This window comes from Dama dama, chromosome 4, assembly GCF_033118175.1.
Source record: "Dama dama isolate Ldn47 chromosome 4, ASM3311817v1, whole genome shotgun sequence".
NCBI lineage: Eukaryota > Metazoa > Chordata > Mammalia > Artiodactyla > Cervidae > Dama > Dama dama.
In genome coordinates, this window is record NC_083684.1 from 13,261,831 (window position 1) to 13,282,891 (window position 21,061).

Below are 21,061 nucleotides of genomic sequence, written 5' to 3' on the forward strand. Positions count from 1 at the left end.
CTAGGCTGAGGGACTCTCCTGGGCTGCAGAGGTAGACCTTGACCCCCAGGGAAGTTGCTTCAGCCGCGACGCTGAGCTCTGGCTCCTGATCTCAAGCTCTGTGGTCCTGAAGCAGGCATCGCCACCCTGTGAAGCTGTGAGCACGGCTGCCCCACGCGCAGAATGGTCCCGCGCTTATCTGTTGCAGCTCTTTATTTCCTGGGGGCTCTTTCCTTTACTCCCTGTGGGATCTGGGACTAGTCTCTTCGCTCCTTGGAGCAGTCCTGTCCTCAGCAGCATGATCATCACCGTCACCCGCTGCACAGGGTTTCCCGGAGGGGATGAGGGATGCCCAGGGTGAGAGGCAGCTCAGCTTCTGTGGACGAGAGTTCAGCTGACGGGGGCCGGTGGGGGGCAGGTGAGCCCCACAGCGATCCTCGCTCTGTGGCTTTGGGAAGGTGCCTTCACTCTGCTCCTTGGTGGAGAAGAATAATACCCACCGCATAGCGTTGCTGTCCATCTTCATGAGTTAATGGACAAAAGGAGGCTTAAAACCGTGCCTCATATGCTCTGCCTGTGTGGTCACTATGACTTTGCTCTAAATAAAACCAGCGTGGTGTGCGAAATGCCACATATTAGATGCTTGGGAATGGGTAGGTAGCCTTTTATTTACAGGGAAATCAGCCCACCATTTCACGGACTGCGTGCCTGTTGATCTGAATTCCAGGACTGGGGGAGGCTGACACGGCCGCAGCTCCAGACTGCCATCTCAGGGTGTGGGGGTGACCCCTCCCAGCCGTCAGAGCCTCCGGGGGAGATCAGCCGGGCGGGCCCTGCAGTAGGAAATGGAGGTGCAGCCAGGGGCTCACCCTGCCAGCCTGAGCTTCTCTAGGAGCCCCTTCCCCACCACTCTCCACCCCCAGTACCCGGGGCAGACTCGAAGAAACCTGACACGCACAAAAGCAATTTACTTAGCCAGTCACTCTGCAGATCCGCTCAGCAATTATTCCGGCTATCTGTGCTTAAATGAGTGCTCTCCCCGGCCCTGCCCGGGGTTTCTGCTTCAGCAGGTAGGGAAGCCGCCGCAGCACTTTCCCTCCTGGTAGCGGAACCGTCCGTGGGCGGGAGGCTAGCGACACTGCGGGTGGGGCAGGGAGAGTGGCTTCGAGGAAGCAAGGCTTGCTTGCTCCTCCAGAGAGTTTTCTGAGGCGGTGGTGGTTACAGAATGTACGCAGAGCAGCAGAATCACCTAGGCGGCGACTTAATAAGCACAGGTGTTTGGGGCCCTTCTCCCCGGAGCTCCTGCTTCAGTAGGTTTGGGGCAGGGGCAAAATATGCAACCAGGTCTCTCCTGAAGAAAAAGAAGAAAGCCCTGATTCGTGGCGTTTGCTGATTTTCTGGTGTAAGTGTCCTCACCACGGCCAGTTTCAGCTGCCAGTGTGCCACCAGTTAACACAGAGAAGGAGAGAGACGTGTCCAGTCAGCTCTCGGGAGCTGGTGAGAACTGGTTCCAAGACCCCCACTGGGTCAGGGCCAGTTTATGAGGTTCTCCTGGGTGGTTCTGACACCACAGTAGACTTCTCAGGAGGGACATAAATAGATAGAGACACACTACAATTCTGAGCCTGGAGCCAAGATGAATTTTTGTGGAGGCAGCACTGAAGTGTACAAACACCCACCTACCACCTTCACCATGTATGCCGTATCCGGGCACCTTCTTTACTGTTTGCTGCTTATTTTAACCTACTGTTTTACCCTTTCCCTTAATTGTATGGCATAAGAAACTTTAATCGCCACTTCAAGTGTGCAACTATGGATTACTATTTCCCATAAATTAAATAAATAAATGAAAAAGGGAGGCCTGATGTGCTTCAGTCCAGGCGGTCGTGAAGAGTAGGACACAACCTGATGACTGGAACAACAACATAAATAAATAAACATAAATAAAATGGAAATATGAAGAAATTATAATAAAAGCCAGATTCTTAAATTCTGGTCATATAACATTTCCTGTCCAGAGTTCTGATCCTAAGGCCTGCTTTCTCTGTCAACAAGTGTTAGAGAGGCATTAATTTCCTATTGGCATTACATGGTGACATTCTCTTTCAGATAATTAGAACTGAAAAGTAGTTGAAAAAGGAGTAACTTCCTCTTTAGGAGAAAACAGTTCTATAAAGCAGGATATTAGCACAACTTAAAAACCCTTCCCAAACCAAAGAGCACTGAGCCTCGGATCACTGAGCCTTCTAGAAAATGGGAATGATCAAGGCTTGCTGTGATCATGATATACCAGTGATGGTGGGGATGGTGGTGAAGACCAACCACGAGCTTGGAACACACAGCAGACTTTAGGCCAAGCACTCCCTCTACTTGTATCATGCTGAATTTCAGGCAAGGAAACTGAGGCTTAGAGACAGTCTGCTTGACCTCAATTATATACTGATCGTGGAGTCGAGATCTAATCCTAAATCAGGCTGACTACACAGCCCATATTAAGAATATATAGATAGATAGATAGATAGATCGATAGATATAGATATACCTATCTATATCTATATGTCTATGTCTATATCTCTATATATGTTGGTTTACAGTTGGTTTCCCTTCCTTCCCTCATAGCTTTTTGGAAGGATTAAGTCATATTATGTACGCAAAGCACCTGACCATGCCCAGCCCACAGCAGGCTCACATAGGAGTCCACATTTCATCTGGTGATGACTGTGACATGTTCAGACTCCTCACATGCCCCGTAACTGATACTCCCCTTGAAATTATCCCCAAGCAGAGGCCCCTTTAGCTCCCAGAGTCCAGGCTCCTCTGGGACGTGTCATGTGCTATATACTAAAGTCTTATGACTCAGGCACCCCTTAATCCCTCTGACACCCCCAACTAAGGGTTAGAATAAATGGAGAAACATTAACTTGGATCCCAGCTGATAAGATGTTGTTTTTCTTCTCACTGACCTCTTCAAGATAATAGTTTTGAACTTTGATAGGCATTTCTTCACAGTCAGCCAGAAGCAGTTCTACAATTGGTACAAATGAGAAGCCATTGCCATCAAATTCTGAAATTAGAGAGGAGTCCGAGTACATCTGAAGACACTTGGGTTTTCTGCACATCTCATTTTCAATAGGAAAGAAAGATGGAAAGAGCATGCCAAACCCCATAGACCCTCACCTTCAACGACAAGTCCTGACTAACAATCTGTCTCTGTCATGTTCCTGATCATAACCCCTTGTGCTACTGCTGAGGTTGAACTGTGAGACGATCCTATACCAGGGCCTGGAGTCATGAAAACTATTACCAGGGATGAGACATTCGACCTCCTTGGGTCCGTTTGCATTTCTAAAATGGGAGAGAAAAACATATTTTCCTACCTGCCAAATTAGTGTAATGATGGCACTAACAAAGATTGTATTAGTAAAAATACTCATATAATTTTTGAAAATGTGAAGTGATCTGTAAGATGACTTTACATTTCTAAATAATCCTATGAGTTGTGCTGTGCTTAGCTGCTCCGTCGTGTCCAACTCTTTGTGACCCTATGGACTGTAGTCTGCCAGGCTCCTCTGTCCATGGGGATTCTCTAGGCAAGAATACTGGAGTAGGTTGCCATGCCCTCCACCTTCCCAACCCAAGAATCGAACTGGGGTCTCCTTCATGGCAGGTGGATTCTTTAGCAGCTGAGCTACCAGGGAAGCCCCAAATAATTCTCTAAATTGTGGTTATTAATGTCATTGCCCCCAAGGGAGCTATTATTAAGAGGTTGAAATGAGTGTTAGTTATCCACAGCCAAGACATATGAGGCACCTCTTGTATGCACAGCAATTTCATGCTATCTCACTCCCTCCATTATAAAAACCCATCTTATTTTTTCAGATCAGAAATGCAGGGTGGGTTCAACTGGCTGGTTCATCTGTTATCTGGAATAATTAACCTGTCATGCAACCAGAGCTTCAGGGTCACTCTTTCAAGGTGTATCTTCACTCACAAGCCAGGAGCCTAGGCTGGGAAGGCTGGCCATGGGGTTTATCTGGGGCTGGTCAACACACCGCCTATGTGTGGTCTCTCCTTGGGCCTTACACCTGGGTTCCCAGAGGGAGCATTCCTAGGGCAAGCGTTCTAACAGGTTTAGGATGAAGCTGCAAGACTGTGTGATCCAGCCGTGGATGTCTCTGACCATCACCTCTATCACCTTCTACCAGTTAAGCAAGTCACCAAGGCCACTCAGATTCAAAGGGACAGAGTAAGAGCCTACCTCTACATGGGAGGAATAGCAAAAATTACAGTCTCCTTTAACTGACCTCACCAAAGACACCAAAGAGTGCTTAGGAAAAAGCTCACCAAATCAAAGGAGCAAAGAACATGACCCTAAAGTCCTATGAACCAGACTCTATGTGAGTTTCAAAGCTTCTAAAGCAGATAAACACTTAGTCAGCTACTTTAGCAACGACACAAAAAATAGCTGGAAGGTTTATTTAGAAAGTTTCCGGGGAATTAAACCCCACAGATAAGAAAGCCCAGACATCCTGGTTATTTGGAGGCAGAATTTCACCCCCAAACAACCACAGTGTTTTCTCTCTTTTGCCCCAAATCATTGGAAAGAGCAAAAAGGGATGATTCTGATGGCAGCCTGCCCAGCATCCACCCAGCCAGCAGGGAACAGAGATGGGTTTGCAGGAGCCATTAGTAGGCAGCTAAACTAGAAGATTCTGACTATAATATGGGCCATGAATACAGAACACACTGACATCCTGCTCTGGAATCCTTAAGAAGGATTTAGGACTAAAAAGGCACAGGAAAGCACCAGAAGATACTTCCATGTGGCTCAGCATTACAAATCATGACAAATGCAGCCTGAGGGAATAAGGATATGTTCAAACCCCCTACTGCTGCTGAGCCCGGCAAAGTAAGACACCTGGGGTCTTAGGCCCCCGCGGCGTCAGCGGCTAAGAGGACCACCTCACCATGCACCATGCTTGGGAAGTTTTGGTTGATTGTCCTCAAATCCTGAAAGCATTTACTCTGAGTGAACACACACCACTGAAAACCCCAGACCCAGGGCTTTGCCTCCTCTGAGCAGCGCAGGAGGGCAGAGCATCCTGGGAGCATCAAACGGCCCCAGGTGTGGACTTGGCATGGGGCCCTCGATGCTATGAGACCCACAGCCCAGGGAGTCTGCCCTCACCCACCACCCGGGCGGTGAAAGGAAGGGATGCTGGGTCAGCACATAAGCGGAAGGGAGGAGGGTGCTCATAAGCCATGCCCTGGAAACATAAAGTCAGATTCGAGGTGACGTGTGGGCCACAGGGAAACCTCCAGGTCTTGGCAGAAGCAGTGGCACCAAGCTGACAGGTTGAAAGACTGAACGATGTTGACACTTGGTGAGTCTCCTCTTCCCCCTTGACCTACGGGCCCTACCCCCCTCCTCCCTGCAAACACAGCCCTCTCCAGGCCCGTTCCTCAGAATTCCAGGGCTTTGAAGTAAAACTAACAACATCCACGAGAGACAGACAGCAGTTTGCAGCCCCACCTCCAAATTCAATGGCATCAAACGACAGGAGAAGGAAGTGATTCTTTTTTTCCTCTTTTTCTCATTACCCTGAATCCTAATGGTCCCCAGCGTATTTACCACTAGGCACCAGTGGAAAAGATGAATATAATAACGCAATGATCCACCCAGGATGGTTTCCTCTTACCATCTTATTCTCTCTCTGTTTCACTCCCCTTCCTTCCCTTGAAGGCTCTCAGGATCTTGTGACCTGTGCAGATTGGTTTATCAAGAGCCCTTCTCAGTACCTTAGAGTCAGGCCCTTGCAGGCAGCAGCAGCAGCTGGCTGCTAGAACAGAATCTATGATTCTGCCCTGCATCCTCTCCTGGAGTCCAGGCTCTCCCCAGGTGCCAGGAGAAGAAAGGCTCTCCCGGGAAAATAAAGAACCTGACAACAGACAAAAGGACATAACAAACCCAACACCTTGAAAAGCCCATGATTTCAAAAAGGAAATTTATCTCTAAGTCAGTCTGGGGCACTTTTGCTTGGCTTAACAAATAGGACAGAAAAGTGCATGTTCCAGAGTGATGTGGGACATTGTTTAAATCCTACATTTGTCACTTACAAATGTGAACCTAGACCAGCTACCTAACCTGTGAGATGGAGACCACAGTAATGACATTCTGGGGCTGATAAGGGATTGAATGAACTAGCATGTGGATAAGTGCCTAACACAGTGACTGATGTACAAGTTGGGACTCAGTAAATACTGGTTCCCATGACTGGTAATCTACACCCAAAGAGGTACCACCATATAATCGGCACCAATTTACCTCTCCAAAAAAAGATCACCACCAGGCAGCAAGCTCCCACTTTTGGCAACTCCTACAACTTTGTTTATTCAATCACTTAACTTTCCCTTCATTTCTTTGTCACCGTCTTCATGTGTCAGCATTTATTGAATGCCTACTCCATGCCAAGATTTACTAAGAGAGGGCAACAGAGATATCAATAAGAACAAATGCTTGTTTTGTTCTTGGGGAATCTGGATCTTCTGAAACTACGAGTAGCTGAAACGTGAGTGGGTTTTCCTATGACCTCATTCTTCCTTTATTATCATTGGCAGCATTTGCTACATCCCAATCATTACCTAACGCAGTTCTATGGTGTTTCACAGCCCATAATCTACTTTCACATTTCATAAAAGCACAGCGAGCCAGAGATTAAAGGACCAACAAAGGGTGTATCACAAGCTCATCTTGCTTTGTTTCTGACCGGTGACCTGTGCCGGGGGCAGGACAATAGGGGCAGCAGGTCGTGTGGAGAGGCATTCTCTCTGAGGAGCGGAGGGCGGAGTGTGGCGTGTTTTCTGAAAAGTGCACTGGGACTATTTTGAACCGCAGGTTTCAGACTCTGCTGCCTTTCTCAGCCAGGCCCATTGACTGAGCCACAGGGACTGTGCATTGCATAGCTCCAAGGGGTTCCGTTACATGGATGATGGTGTGATTGAGAGCCCTTGGTGTTGTGCAGTGCACAACCTACACAGCGGTACCAAGCCCCCTTATCCTTCTCAGATAGGAACACGGTTTGACTAAACTACTGGGCCATGCTTGCCTCTTGCTGAACAGAACTGATGTCAGACCCCGCTTGGCCTGGTTTTTCCTCCATCAGTTAACCTCTCATGACTCAGATCCCTCGTCTGTAAAGAGCTAGATAAATTCAGAGGACTTCTCAGGGAATTACTGAGAGAACACTGACAGAAGCTTCCCACTGGGCCTGGACACAGATGGGTTGCAGTGCCCACTCCCTGGAAGTCTCCCCTAAGCCAAGGCAAGTCAAGAAAAAGAAACAATCTGCTTTTGGGGGTTGAAACCTGGCTCTACCCCTTCTAAGCTGTGTAACTGTGTGTCCTTGGTCTTCCACCCAGTACAGTGGTTCTAACTATGCTGCTTCTGGGAATTTTTGTGAAGCCTCAATATACATATCTTTGGGACACAGGATGCTGCCTTAAATCCTAGTTTCTCCTCATTATTCCCCTTCCTGACGGCAGAAGTCGTGGGTTAGCGCAGCTATTTGAGTCATGTTCAAAGCTCAAGTCAGGTTAACATTTATTAAGGCTCTGCTGTCTTTTAATTTTTGTAATGGGCTCTGTGGATGGAAAAAGTACTATCTGTTAAGACCTACACTTTCTTCAAATCATCCAGTGAAAAACCCAATTTTCTTTTTCTTTTTTCTAATGCATTTATTTCTAATTAATAAAAATTCATTGCCAGCAAACAGTAGAATTAAAACAATGTAACACAAACTATAAGGTCAAGTTTTGTGTTTTTTCTAAACTCTTGGATTCCTCAAACATAAGAAGAGAGTTTTAAATTGCTATAAAGCTTTCTAAAGGCAAACTCTCAATTTATGCGTTCTTTCTCACCACAGACAGTACCTAGTCAGCATTGGGCTACAGGTCACACTTCTGGTAAAGTGTGACAGAAAGCGGCAGTTGGCGAGTGTGTATCCGTGTTCTCTCCGTGTGTATCTTAGCTCTTCTAAGATGTTCATCTGTGTGAAGGAGTGGATCTTCCTTGTTTTCACCTCAGAATGTTACACACTTTAATTTTTATGTCACCTCTTGCTTTCTCTCCCAGGTTCTGAGGCCCTTGGCAGAAACTGCACACACCAGCACCAGGCTGAGATAGATTTTTTATTAAGTGGCCACCAACCAGTAAACACACTGAATGCCTGGGTGTCATGTGGGCATTTGAAAAAATAATTCATCCCCAAATCTTACCCCCCATCACCCTCCTGTTGGGTCTTTATCTCTATATATCCCCCCTGCCCCAAGGATCTGCACAACACCCAGTGATATGTGCTCAGTCGTGTCTGACTCTTTGCAACCCTGACCCCACGGACTGTAGCCTGCCAGGCTCCCCTGTCCACGGGACTCTCCAGGCAAGAATATTGGAGAGGAGTGCCGTTTCCTACTCCAGAGGATCTTCCTGACCCAGGGGTTGAGCTCGAGTCTCTTGCATCTCCTGCATTGGCAAGCGGCAATTCTTTACCACTGAGCCACCTGGGAAGCCCATCTCTGTATTTGATAGGTATCAAACCCTTTGAAATGATCAAATGCCCACTTCCAATTCTCTACACTACCAACTACCTACATGCATTCAACATATGTGACGTTGCTACTCCTAGAAGTTCAGGTTGGCCATAAGGAATAGAGCTATAAGTTGGAGGAGTCCAGAGCAAAGGTCATGAAAACCAGACCCTCCACCCCAGTCGGGAGTGTTTCTTTCAGAAGGAAATAATTGTAGTCTTCTAAGATGATTAAAAAAAAAAAAACTACCTTTTACTGAAAGGAAGCCAGTCACTACTTTTAATAAACTCTTTGGCTACAAAGATGAAACAGGCAGACAACAACAACAAAGAAGATAATATTAACATAATTTTATGTAATTGGATAGAGGTGTAATATTTAATATTACAGAGGAAATATCCCACAATGCAGACCCTGGATTAATTCTTTATGTCTTTGGACCGCACTTATCAAATAAAACTCTACTTATAGAAAAAGCAAACACATAAATCTTGCCAGCATTGTCAGCTGGCAGCTCCCAGCAAGGGCTAATTGTATTATATATCTTCTGCAGCCAGGCCTAGTGGGTGCCAGGTCCAAGTGCATTATTATTTATAACATGAACAAATGCAATTTTGTTCTTTGGAATGTGAGTCTGGAATTCCATGAAGGCCTAAAGTGTGCCCCTCTTCTATCCTGGTAGGTAAAGTAAGACCCCAGTGAGGATAATCTGTTGTAGAATTTTCCCATGAAGACAAAAATCTGTTTCCCTTGGGAGATATGAAATCAAATCTACAAGGAGTGGCCTCTGAAGGGCCATTAGGATGGAAGTGAAGCTCTTCTAATTCTCCTCTTGGAAAAGCCTTCACCCCAGGAGGAAGACCCGCTACGGATTTGCCAGAACCTGAGCCCGTGTGTAGCTCTGCTGGTTTGTGGTCAGGGTGTCTGCGCTCGGTGCCCTGTCACATGCATGAGCCTCTCTTGTCCTTTCTCTGGTTGTCCTCTTCTCGCTCCTTCTGTCCTTGCTGGGACAGGCGAACTCCTGTCTGGAGGCTGACTGCTGGCCAGCTCGCACCTTCTTTCTCTCTCGTCAACCAGACCCAGGATCTCTGCTCAGCTGCAGGCTGGAGCAAGTGGATTTCTTCCTTGCTCTTCTGACATTCTTCCAGGATTAGCGGATGTGTTACATTGGCCCAAAACATGGTAAAGCTTAATGATGTTAGTAAAATGGATTTCTGCCTGCTCCCCTCACATTTCCTAGCGTAGAAGGCAGGGCAGAAATACCAGTTATTGTGATTTGGGGTTTCTTCGTCATAATCATTATTTATATATATTATATATATATATATATATATATATTACATATATATATAAGAAAATACAGAGGGAGTCTTAAGTAGGCAAACACAGAAAAATACAGTCAACTCTGGTTTCCTGCCAAAAGGACATTTAATAACAATAAATTCAATACACACAGAGTTACTCCTCTGCTCTGGTTCAACTAAATAAAATGTGAATAGCTCTTATGTACTACATGCTAGGTTAGGGTGTTTTCACAGACTGTAGCCTGTAACCTTCACAGTCACTCTGCAATGCATAAACTTCACCCCATCACTTCCTAAGTATGAGAAATGTGAGACTCAGAAAGTTTGATGGCTACTCACACAACCAGAACTTGCAAACCAATTTCCCCATTCCATTTCCAAGACTCTTTCCCACCATAGTTCCATTTCCTGAGAAGAGAGGCCCTGGGTGGGACAGACAGTGAATCTAGACCAGGGATTCGCTTTTCCACCAAGTCAAGAATTGGGTGAAAACCAAAGAAATCAACAGAATCCTGCCCAGAATTCCACCCACTGAGTAGGAATTCTACGACCGAGCATTCTGTCAGAGTGGGATCATTTCCTGTCTTTCCTTCATGAACCCAACTAAAGTCTCATCTCACACACAAAAGGAAACAAAAGGCAGAGTCAGAGAAAGAGACCATGCAGCATGTCTCCAGTTGGTTCTCTCCACCAACCTGTCTGCCCATTCTTAAGCATAAGTCCTGGGACATCACCCCATTACCAAGGTGGGCACATTTCTCTGAGAAAGTGTCATTTATCTTCTCTGATCCCACCAAAATGTCCTTCCCAGCCCCTGAAGTTAGGGACTTCTCTGAAAAAACATATTTATAAATATATCAAAATGTGTGTTGAATGCTTGGCTGAGGAGGGTTTTTTGTTTTGTTTTGTTTTGTTTTTCATTTGTTTCCAGTAGGCAATGGAGATCCAGCCAAGGTCTGGGAGAAAGTCAAACAAGTTTCTGTTGTCTTACCATAGTCTAGTTCCTGGACATAGCCTGTCCCATGAAGCAATGGTACATTCTTTGGGTGAAATTCACAGACCATGTCTGCAAAATTATGGAGGACTCTCAGAGAAAGAAAAACCAAAGGGTAACTACGGTAGGATATAGGACTCTATCAACTCTAAAGTGATGAAACCTTCGAGGATTAGGGGGCCACAAAATTCAGAGAGCTTCCCAGATAAGACTGATTGCCACAGAATCGAAAAGTACCTTGGACATTGCTCCCTTCCATTCATAAAAACGTGGCTATCAGCGAATGAGCTCACCACCCAGTGTAACTGTAAACGCTTTGGCACGTTCAACTAAGTCCTCACTGAACTCAGCTCTCTCCTTTGAACCCTGGGGAATACTAATATGTTCTCCTGGCCCAGAGAGGCACATACACAGGTGTCCCTGACTCTGTGAGGAAAATGGGAACTCCCATTCGTGGGTCCCAGTGCAAATCAAAATGGAGGACCTCTTGTTCAAAGATTGTTAAAAACTTTTAAGACAGCAACAGTGGGGCATTACACCAGGTGAAGGCACCTTCTGAACTCCGAGACCTGCATAACTGGCCCCAGGTAAGTGCCCATGTAGCCGGCCCTGCAAGCATCATCAGTGAGCCATGGTCATGGATTTCTGAAAATGACCCAAACAATGAACATACCAAGAAAATATATGTTCTTTATGCTCTGCCAGCTTTGGTGATCCTGCCTAATGTGGAAGAGCCACTGGGAAGACTCTTGTCCTCACGCAAGGAGCAACTACACGTCTCCATAGACCCCACGTCTTGGTCCCAGAGGTCTTCCTTTCTGAGGCTATGAGGAAGAAAGGAGTGATGACTATAAGGCAGTTCATATAACAAAAGGAAGAGAGACTATAACACTGAGGCTTAGAAGGAATTGGCCCGAACTCCCACATGCAGCAGGGTGAGTCGCCAGTGAGTGGAGCAGACAGAACTTCATCACTGCACTGTGCCATGGAGCTACAGAGAGATGAGCAATGCAAAAGAGTGATTTTTAAAAAGAGGACAAGACAAGGAATTAAAAATATCTAGGACATCCACAAGTCACACCTAAATTCTACCCACGCATGTCTGCAGCACAATTGAACCAGCACGGAGTTATAGCAAGGATCCAATTCTTAGGGAAAAAGAAGTATGAGAGAAATTCTAAGACTGAGACCTTTAAGCCTATTTTTCCCCTGTAAACTTGGAAAAGACAACCGTTTTTCTGCTTTAGTGATAGACACATGCCAGGGCTGAAGAATTAAGTATGTTAGTCTATATTTTCACTGTGTGTATTTTTAATAAATGCACAGTAGACTTTGATAAAAATGGTCACTATAATGAGAATCCTATAACTGTGGCTGAGTCTTTAGCACTCAAAGCAACAGAACCAGAACACAGTATATATATATATATGAACACATCCAAGAATAACAAAAAACTACCCAGAGCATAAAATATACAAACAGCATTGGAAGAATATTAAAATACCGGGCAAACAAAAAGATGAGGAATTCGAGCAAGTGGGCCAAACAGCTAACTCAAAGCCCTTCTTCTTTCTTGGGGGACAGGGGGCAAAGGCAATATTTTTTCATTGGGTTTTCTCAACTATCCCCTTAATTTTGCTTCTAAACTCAGTTGTGCTGACATCTTACTGTCTTATCTCCCAAGAGGGACATTTAAGTAAGGTATTGTCCATTCAATTTAAAACAGATGCTGAATATGTATCACTTTTCCATTTGTTTGAGAATAACATCTCACCCCTTGATACTTAAAAGGTTTGGGGGGTGGAGGCTGTACAGCAGGAACTTTCCAGCTGCCCCCCCCCAAAATGTATACTTTGACATTTAACCAAATTAACAAACATTAATTGCACATAAAAGCCACTTTGCTGAATTGCAATGAGCCATTTAACCCTATGGACCAATCCACCCGAGAGTTACGGGAGGAGAAGCGGAGTTGGCAATTCTCAAACATTAAGACACTCAGCAGCCTACACCCTAGCTCCTTCGAGGTCAGAGAAAGCTATGTTGCAGAAAAAGAACGTGAGTCCAAATTAGCAATTTGGCAGCACTCTTCAAAAAGAAAAATGTAACCTCAGGACTTTCCCAGTGCTCTCGATTCAGTCTGCCAGGATCTGTCGATGGATTATAGACTTATTTGTACCAGGGCAAAGGAGGCCGCTCCCCACAGCAACCCCTTTCCTTAGCATATATATAAACACTAAGGATATTTTGTTCCATCTTCAATTTTTTGGGGGGAGGGGCACATGTCTCTCTCTGGCTAATTGCTGATTTTCTCTTAGCCCAAGGCTATGACACTTTCTGTCACATCACTTTTCTCACCAGCAATTCCTCATCACAAAAATCATTTTTCCCACTGTCTTCTCCAAGATGTGAGGGGATTGTGGGAACTCACCTCGAATCTGTCTCCCCTCTGAGGCTGTGGTTCTTGGAAATGGGTGACCTGCAACCATAGCTTTATTTGTTTTATCCTCCAGAGGGACAGGCTTTCCATCTCATGGGACAGTGTATGACTCACATCTGTTTTATTGACCTCGCTATTTTCAGGGCTGGACTCCTCATGTAGCCACATTAGCTGCTCAACAAAACCTTAATGGATGAATAATAAGGGGTGAGGTGGCAGAACTTATTATTTGTTTCTTCCCCAAACATTTTCCAAAGCACCATGGGTTCCAAGGAAATCATCAATGGCCACCAGACTCATCTTTCACACAGATGTTACCAAAGCACTATGTGCTTGTCTTGATAGTAGTTTTTGTTTAGGTTGTACACACCCCAAAGCACCAGAATGCAGGTCCACAGAACCCAGGACCTAAGGACCCAGCTTTTGGAAGAGCAGTTGTTGGGATCACCTTGTCTCACTAACAACTGCATCAGAAAGTCCCTAGCAGGAAATGAACAGTCCATCCTGTAAACCACAGAAGCCCCTGCTGAGTTTTGTCCTGCCCTCATTTCTTTCCTCCATTAGAAAACTTCAGACACTGGGCATGAGAGTTAAGGTCTCCTACTCTTTTTGTCAATTTCTACTTCTGTTTCTGGTTATTTTGAGTTGATATATATTGAATCTACTGTTTTTCCCAGTGAGTTGCACATCTATTACATGAAATTCAGACAATTCCTTTGTCTGTTCAAAATGAGACTGTGGCTATTATTCTTTAATGCATGTTATCTTATATTCTGTCTCATTTCCCTGACATTAATTTTCACCATCTTCCACTCATTTGCAATGCCTGCTATACACCTGTATAACACACACACACACACACAGGCTTCAGGGAAATATTAGTGGAAGATGCCTCTCATCTACCTCCAGGATGGGATGGAAGTGCACAGCAGACAATCACACTTGAGTGAAAATTAATTCAGATAGACCTCATGGCTCAGTCAGTAAAGAATCTGCCTGCAATGCAGGAGACCTGGGTTCAGTTCCTGGGTTGGGAAGATCCCCTGGAGAAGGAAATGGCTACCCACTCCAGTATTCTTGCCTGAGAAATCCCATGGACAGAGGAGCCTGGTGGGCTACAGTCCATGGGGTTGCAAGAGCTGGGCACAGTTGAGTAACTAACCCACCAGACAAAGTAGAATTAAGAATAAAATGCAGTAAAGAGTAATGGCCACAGTCTCATTTTATATTAACAAAGGAATTATCTAAATTTAATATAATAGGCATGCAGCTCTATGGGAAAAACAAAAATGCAAAATATGGAATCAAAATAATTAGAAATGGAAGTACATATTGACAAAAACATGGGGGATATGAACCCACCATCAATAGCATTGTCTATAGCCATAAATCCCACATGGAAACAGACAAAGGACACTAACCAATTTCATACCTAATTATTCCCTCACCAAATAGCTAATTAACTAAAACAACATAAACTAACACTCTTAGAAAGATCAGGAAGATGAAAATTTAAGTAGGATATAGAATATTTTAATTAATATGTAAGATTAATGTTAAAGGTATATTATACTTTTGTCTTATAGAAAAGACATTTTAAATGTCTTTAAAGTATCTATACAAATTGATCAGCTAAATACAGTCCCAAAAACATAAGTCCCCAAAAGACTGTGATTGATCAAAGGGTAATAAGATTAGAAATGTAGAGCAGAAGATTAAAGCAAAAATTGCAATTATTTTGAGTAAGCACACCTTTAAATACCTCTTAGGTCAGAGAAGATCAAAATTAAAATTTGCACCTATACTTGTAAGTAAATAGGGATTGTGTAATATATAAAATGCCAATCAATATTCTGAAAATGACTATATTACCAAATGCAATCCACACCAAATGCGATCCCTATCAAATTACCAATGATATTTTTCACAGAACTAGAACAAAAAAATTCACAATTCATATGGAAACACAAAAGACCCCGAATAGCCAAAGCAGTCTTGAGAAAGAAGAATGGAGCTGGAGGAATCAACCTTCCTGAATTCAGATTATACTACAAAGCTACAATCATCAAGACAGTATGGTACTGGCACAAAAACAGAATTATAGAACAATGGAACAAGATAGAAAGCCCAGAAATAAACCCATGCACCTATGGGTAACTTATTTTTGACAAAGGAGGCAAGAATATACAATGGGGCAAAGACAGCCTCTTCAATAAATGGTGCTGGGAAAACTGGACAGCTACAAGTAAAAGAATGAAATTAGAACACTTCTTAACACCATACACAAAGATAAACTCAAAATGGATTAAAGATCTAAATATAAGATGAGAAACTATAAAATTCTTAGAGGAAAACATAGGCAGAACACTCAATGACATAAATCAAAGCAAGATCCTCTACGACCCACCTCCCAGAGTAATGAAAATAAAAACAAAAGTAAACAAGTGGGACCTGATTAAACTTAAAAGCTTTTGTACAGCAAAGGAAACTATAAGCAAGGTGAAAAGACAACCCTCAGAATGGGAGAGAATAATAGCAAAAGAAACAACTGACAAAGGATTAATTTCCAAAATATACAAGCAGTTCATACAACTCAATGCCAGAAAAACAAAAAACTCAATCAAAAAGCAGGAAAAAGACTTAGACATTTCTCTAAAGAAGACATACAGATGGCTAACAAACACATGAAAAGATGCTCAACATCACTCATTATTAGAGAAATGCAAATCAAAAGTACAATGAGATGTCACCTCACACTGGTCAGAATGGCCATCATCAAAAAGTCTACAAACAATAAATGCTGGAGAGGGTGTGGAGAAAAAGGAACGCTCTTGCACTGCTGGTGGGAATGTAAATTGATACAGCCACTATGGAAGATGGTATGGAGATTCCTTAAAAAACTAGGAATAAAACCACCATATGACCCAGCAATCCCACTCCTAGGCATATACCCTGAGGAAACCAAAATTGTAAAAGACACATGTATCCCATTGTTCATCGCAGCACTATTTACAATAGCTGGAACATGTAAGCAACCCAGATGTCCAGTGACAGATGAATGGATAAAGAAGTTGTGGTACATATACGCAATGAAATATTACTCAGCCATAGAAAGGAATGCATTTGAGTCAGTTCTGATGAGGCAGATGGACCTAGAATCTTATACAGAGTGAAGTGAGTCAGAAAAAGAAAGATAAATATCGTATTCTAATGTATATATATATGGAATCTAGAAAAATGACACTGAAGAATTTATTTGCAGGGCAGCAATGGGGAAATAGACATAGAGAATAGACTTATGGACATGGGGAGAGGGGAGGAGAGGGTGAGATGTGTGGAAAGAGTAACATGGAAACTTACATTGCCATAGGTAAAATAGATAGCCAACAGGAATCTGCTGTGTGGCTCAGAAAACTCAAACAGGGGCTCTGTATCAATCTAGAGGGGTGGGATGCGGAGGAAGATGGGAGGGAGAGTCAAAAGGGAGGGGACATATGTATACCTATGGCTGATTCATGCTGAGATTTGACAGAAAACAACAAAATTCTGTAAAGCAATTATCCTTCAGTAAGAAAATAAACTTTGAAAAAAAGAAGACTCAAAAAAAAAGCTAATATGTGACAAATAAATCCACATGAGATGTGTTAAATGCTATAATTGGAAGCAGATTCATAAATTAAATGCTTTATACATCTGTACAAATATGAGATACGCTTAAATATTAGGTAAGTAAAAAAATGTTTAACTTTAAATGTTCAAATATATGTATATTATATTTCAATGTGTGTCATATATGTATGTATATATCAGTTAAGTTCACTCAGTCATGTCCAACTCTTTGCGATCCCATGGACTGCAGCACGCCAGGCTTTCCTGTCTGTCACCAACTCCCAGAATCCACCCAAACTCATGTCCATCGAGTCAGTGCTGCCATCCAACCATCTCAACCCTTCCCCTCCTGCCCTCAATCTTTCCCGGCATCAGGGTCTTTTCCAATAAGTCAGTCCTTCACATCAGGTGGCCAAAGTATTGGAGTTTCAGATTCAGCATCAGTCCTTCCAATGAATATTCAGGACTGATCTCCTTTAGGATGGACTGGTTGGATCTCCATGCAGTCCAAGGGACTCTAACTTTTCACTTTAAATGTTTAAATATATGTATATTTCAATGTGTGTCATATATGTGTGTATATACTGCTTTTCATTTAAATTGGAAAATAAGAGGGAAAATATAAGTAATGTTTCCTTAGTAAAGTAAGAATCAGAAAAAGCAGAAAACTAATCAAAATGTTTACAAGTTGACACTTTAGTGTGGCAGGGCAAAAAATAAAATAACCTCTGAGAAGTCAAATAATGAGGAAAAAAGGAGGAAACACAAAAGCACAATGTATGTACAAGAAGCAGGGCAGAGCCTTTAAAGAATGCTATATGACATTCAACTAATTAGTTTGAAAAATCATAGTGAAATGCTAAAACAGTTTCCAAGAGGCTATCAAAATTGATCCATTTGTCTAGATCAATAACTATTTATTTGAATAGAACTCTTTTTTTAAAGTTTCATACTGTCACTTAAGTAAAATGGCATTGGGTCTGTAAGATTTAATAGGCAAGTAATTTCAAAGATTAACTGATTTTCACAACATGTAATGTTATCCAGAATGTTTAAAAGTTAGGCAATTCCTAGTCTGCTTTGAATCAGGAATGATTCTGTAACTGAGTTGAAATTCTTCAAACCACAAACTGCAGTTCTCTTTTATATGGGAATATAAATACAAAAATTCTAAATAAGAGATTATTAAACTGAGCCCAGTAATGTATTTCAATAATAGCACACACTAAGAACTCGATACCATCGTAAAAGTACCATTTAATAATAGAGAATCTGTTAATAGATTGACCCTCTTCAATCTGCCAATGAAGATATTTTTTTATCTCAGAGAAAGTCAAAAAGATATTTAATAAAATTAAGCATCAAATGCTTCTAGCATTTTATCTAAATACTTTCTAAATGCCTTAAACAACATCCATCTGTAATGGGTTGAATAGTGCCCTCCAAAAAAGTTCCTGTCCACCAAGAACATCAGAATGTGACCATATTTGGAGAAAGGGTATTTGTAGGTGTGACTAAGGTAAGGATGGAGGTGAAATCATACTGGATTAAGGCAGGCTATAAATCCAATGAGGGTGTCCTTAGAGAAGAAGGCGATGTGAAGACGGAGGCAGGAACTGTAGTGATGCATCTACAGGACAAGGAACCCCAAGGAGTCCTTGCAACCAGCAGAAACTGGAGAAAGGCACGGGGCAGTTTCACTCTCAGAGTCCCCAGGAGGAATCAACCCTGCCAACACTCTGACCTCCGGAACTGTGACGGAATCGATTTCTATTGTTTGAAGCCACCCAAGATGCGGTATTTTCTTAGCACAGCCCTAGGCACTGTGTGCTTAGCCGCTCAGTCGTGCCCGACTCTTTGCGACCCCGTGGACTCTAGCCCACCAGGCTCCTCCATCCATGGGGATTCTCCAGGCAAGAATACTGGAGTGGGTTGTCATTTCCTCCTCCAGGGCATCTTCCTAACCCAGGGATGGAACCCAGGTCTCCCACATTGCAGGCAGATTCTTTACCATCTGAGCTACCAGGGAAGCCCAAGACAGTCCTAGGAAATTAATACACCATCTTAACCCAAAACCAACATCACCCCTTACAGCAAGAGCATCCCCGCTAACTTCAGCAACAAGACAGTACTTCCCAAGGAATCATGATAGTTGACGTGTGGCCTGCTGAAGAGGAGGCTCCTCTCTTGCACACAGTGACCTCTGAATCCATTTAACTGGCAATGTGCAGTGCCTGAGCTGATGCTTTGCAAACCAGGTCAGAGGAAGAAAATCACCAGTGAGGTGTCTGACAACTGTCCCTGCATTCCTTCCTATGACCATTCCTTCTGCAGGTTACAGACATCTGCTTGAATTCTTGAATCCTGCTTTGCCCACTTCTTAGGTCATTCCACACAAGGCACTTAGCTTTCCTGAGCTGTCCTTCTCTAATCTATAAGATAGAGATCATATACATATACATTTTGCCACAGCAAAGATGAAGCTAAAATAAGAATGGATCAAAAAGACACTTAGCTCAAAACCTGGCACATAGTAGGTACTCAATAATTGTTGGTTTCGTTCCTTTCTGAAATATTGACATATCAAGGGTGAGCCTTAGAGATGAGAATTATATTTGGTCAATTATGTTATTCATAGTCTCCCAATTGTGGTAAAACTATAGATTTAAAAATCTCCTCATAGATCAATTTCTCTAAGTCGATTGAATTACAGACAGGTAATTCACATACTGAAGCAAGAGGGAAGAAAGAATTTTGTTGGTGAGGGTGTATTTTTTTTTTAATTAGCCTATGAATCACTGAAATGCAATGTTTCATCATCACTTTCTATTTATAAAGATAGTGGTGGCCAAATGGTCTAAGCCTATACACATCAATGGGAGAAACAGACCTTTATGTACCAAGAGCAGTTGATTTCACAGGTTGTTTAATGCACAGTTTTTAATTTAACATTTTCCCAGAGGCCTTTAAAATTATTGCATGCATTTTGAAAAGTCCAATAAATATTTGTCATTTTATATAGAGCCATCATTTTTTGTTTGTTTGTGGGTTCCCCTCCCCTCTCAAACACAAATCAAGTGAAATATTTAAGGTCTGAGCCAAGCACCCAGGAGCTTATTCAAAATGAGTCCAAATGAATTTGCTGGCAAATGCTGGGAGTATGGAAATGAGGTTAAACTTAAGAATCCCCGAGTGGGCTGGAGAAGGAATGCTATGCAGGATGCCCTCTGGGGCAAGCTAGACTAGAAACCTGAGTAGCCGAGAATTAGCCCAGAGCGGTGTGCCTGGCAAGGAGGGGCCGGGGAGAGGTGCCTGGAAGGTCAAGGGGCAGGAGGCAGGGAGATCCAGTGTCTGGAAACCAAGAGGGAGGGGCCGCGGCCGCTGCCCTCCCCCAGCCCACCTCCAGCACACACACTCTGAGTCAGTCATCTGACGGCCAAAGGACAGCCAGTTAAAACCACCCTCCTAGCATGATCCTGCACTACGCACTATGCTCGCCGACTAAGTCTAACATGTTTATTTGGAGTTCCCAAGTCACCCAGTTGCATCGGTCCTTTTTTTTTTTAACATCACTCAAATCAGTCTTGTCACTTACTTGCAAATCCCTGAGCATTGAGAGCCTACTGATGCTCGGTGGGGCCAGGACGAAAGGTGAGCCGAAACGGGCACAGTCTCTGCCTCGCTGACCTCAGTGTTTAACCGGGAGGTCTGCTCCTCTGTCCCGCTTCTCACAGACTTGACCCAGAGCATACGTCTGCCTCCTATGAACCACCCCAATCTCCCCGCCTTCAGTCTGCTGTCTTCTCCCTCACCCTCCACATTCAGGAGATAACAATTCCGTCATATTACTCAACTAAGAAATACATGCTGGCTCTCTATTGCCTACAGAAAGTGAAAGTTGCTCAGTTGTGTCTGACTCTTTGCGAGTCCATGGACTGTATAGTCCATGGAATTCTCCAGGCCAGAATACTGGAGTGGGTAATCTATCCCTTCTCCAGCAGATCTTGCTGATCCAGGAATAGAACCGGGGTCTCCTGGATTGCAGGCAGATTCTTTACTAACTGAGCTATCAGGGAAGCCCAATTGTCTACAGAACAAAGTCCCAACTCCTTAGTAAAATGTAGAAGAGTCTGGCCTGAATTTCCATTTCTT

General features: G+C 43.5%; 1 long non-coding RNA gene across 1 annotated transcript in view; it reads right to left on the reverse strand.

Moving 5' to 3' along the window:
- Positions 1-20,639, reverse strand: part of LOC133053437 (uncharacterized) — an 84,331-nt gene extending 63,692 nt beyond the window's left edge. The window contains exon 1 of the long non-coding RNA XR_009692283.1: positions 20,505-20,639. This is a non-coding gene — a long non-coding RNA (uncharacterized LOC133053437). The remainder of the gene's footprint in view (positions 1-20,504) is intronic.
- Between the last annotated feature and the right edge of the window lie 422 nt (positions 20,640-21,061).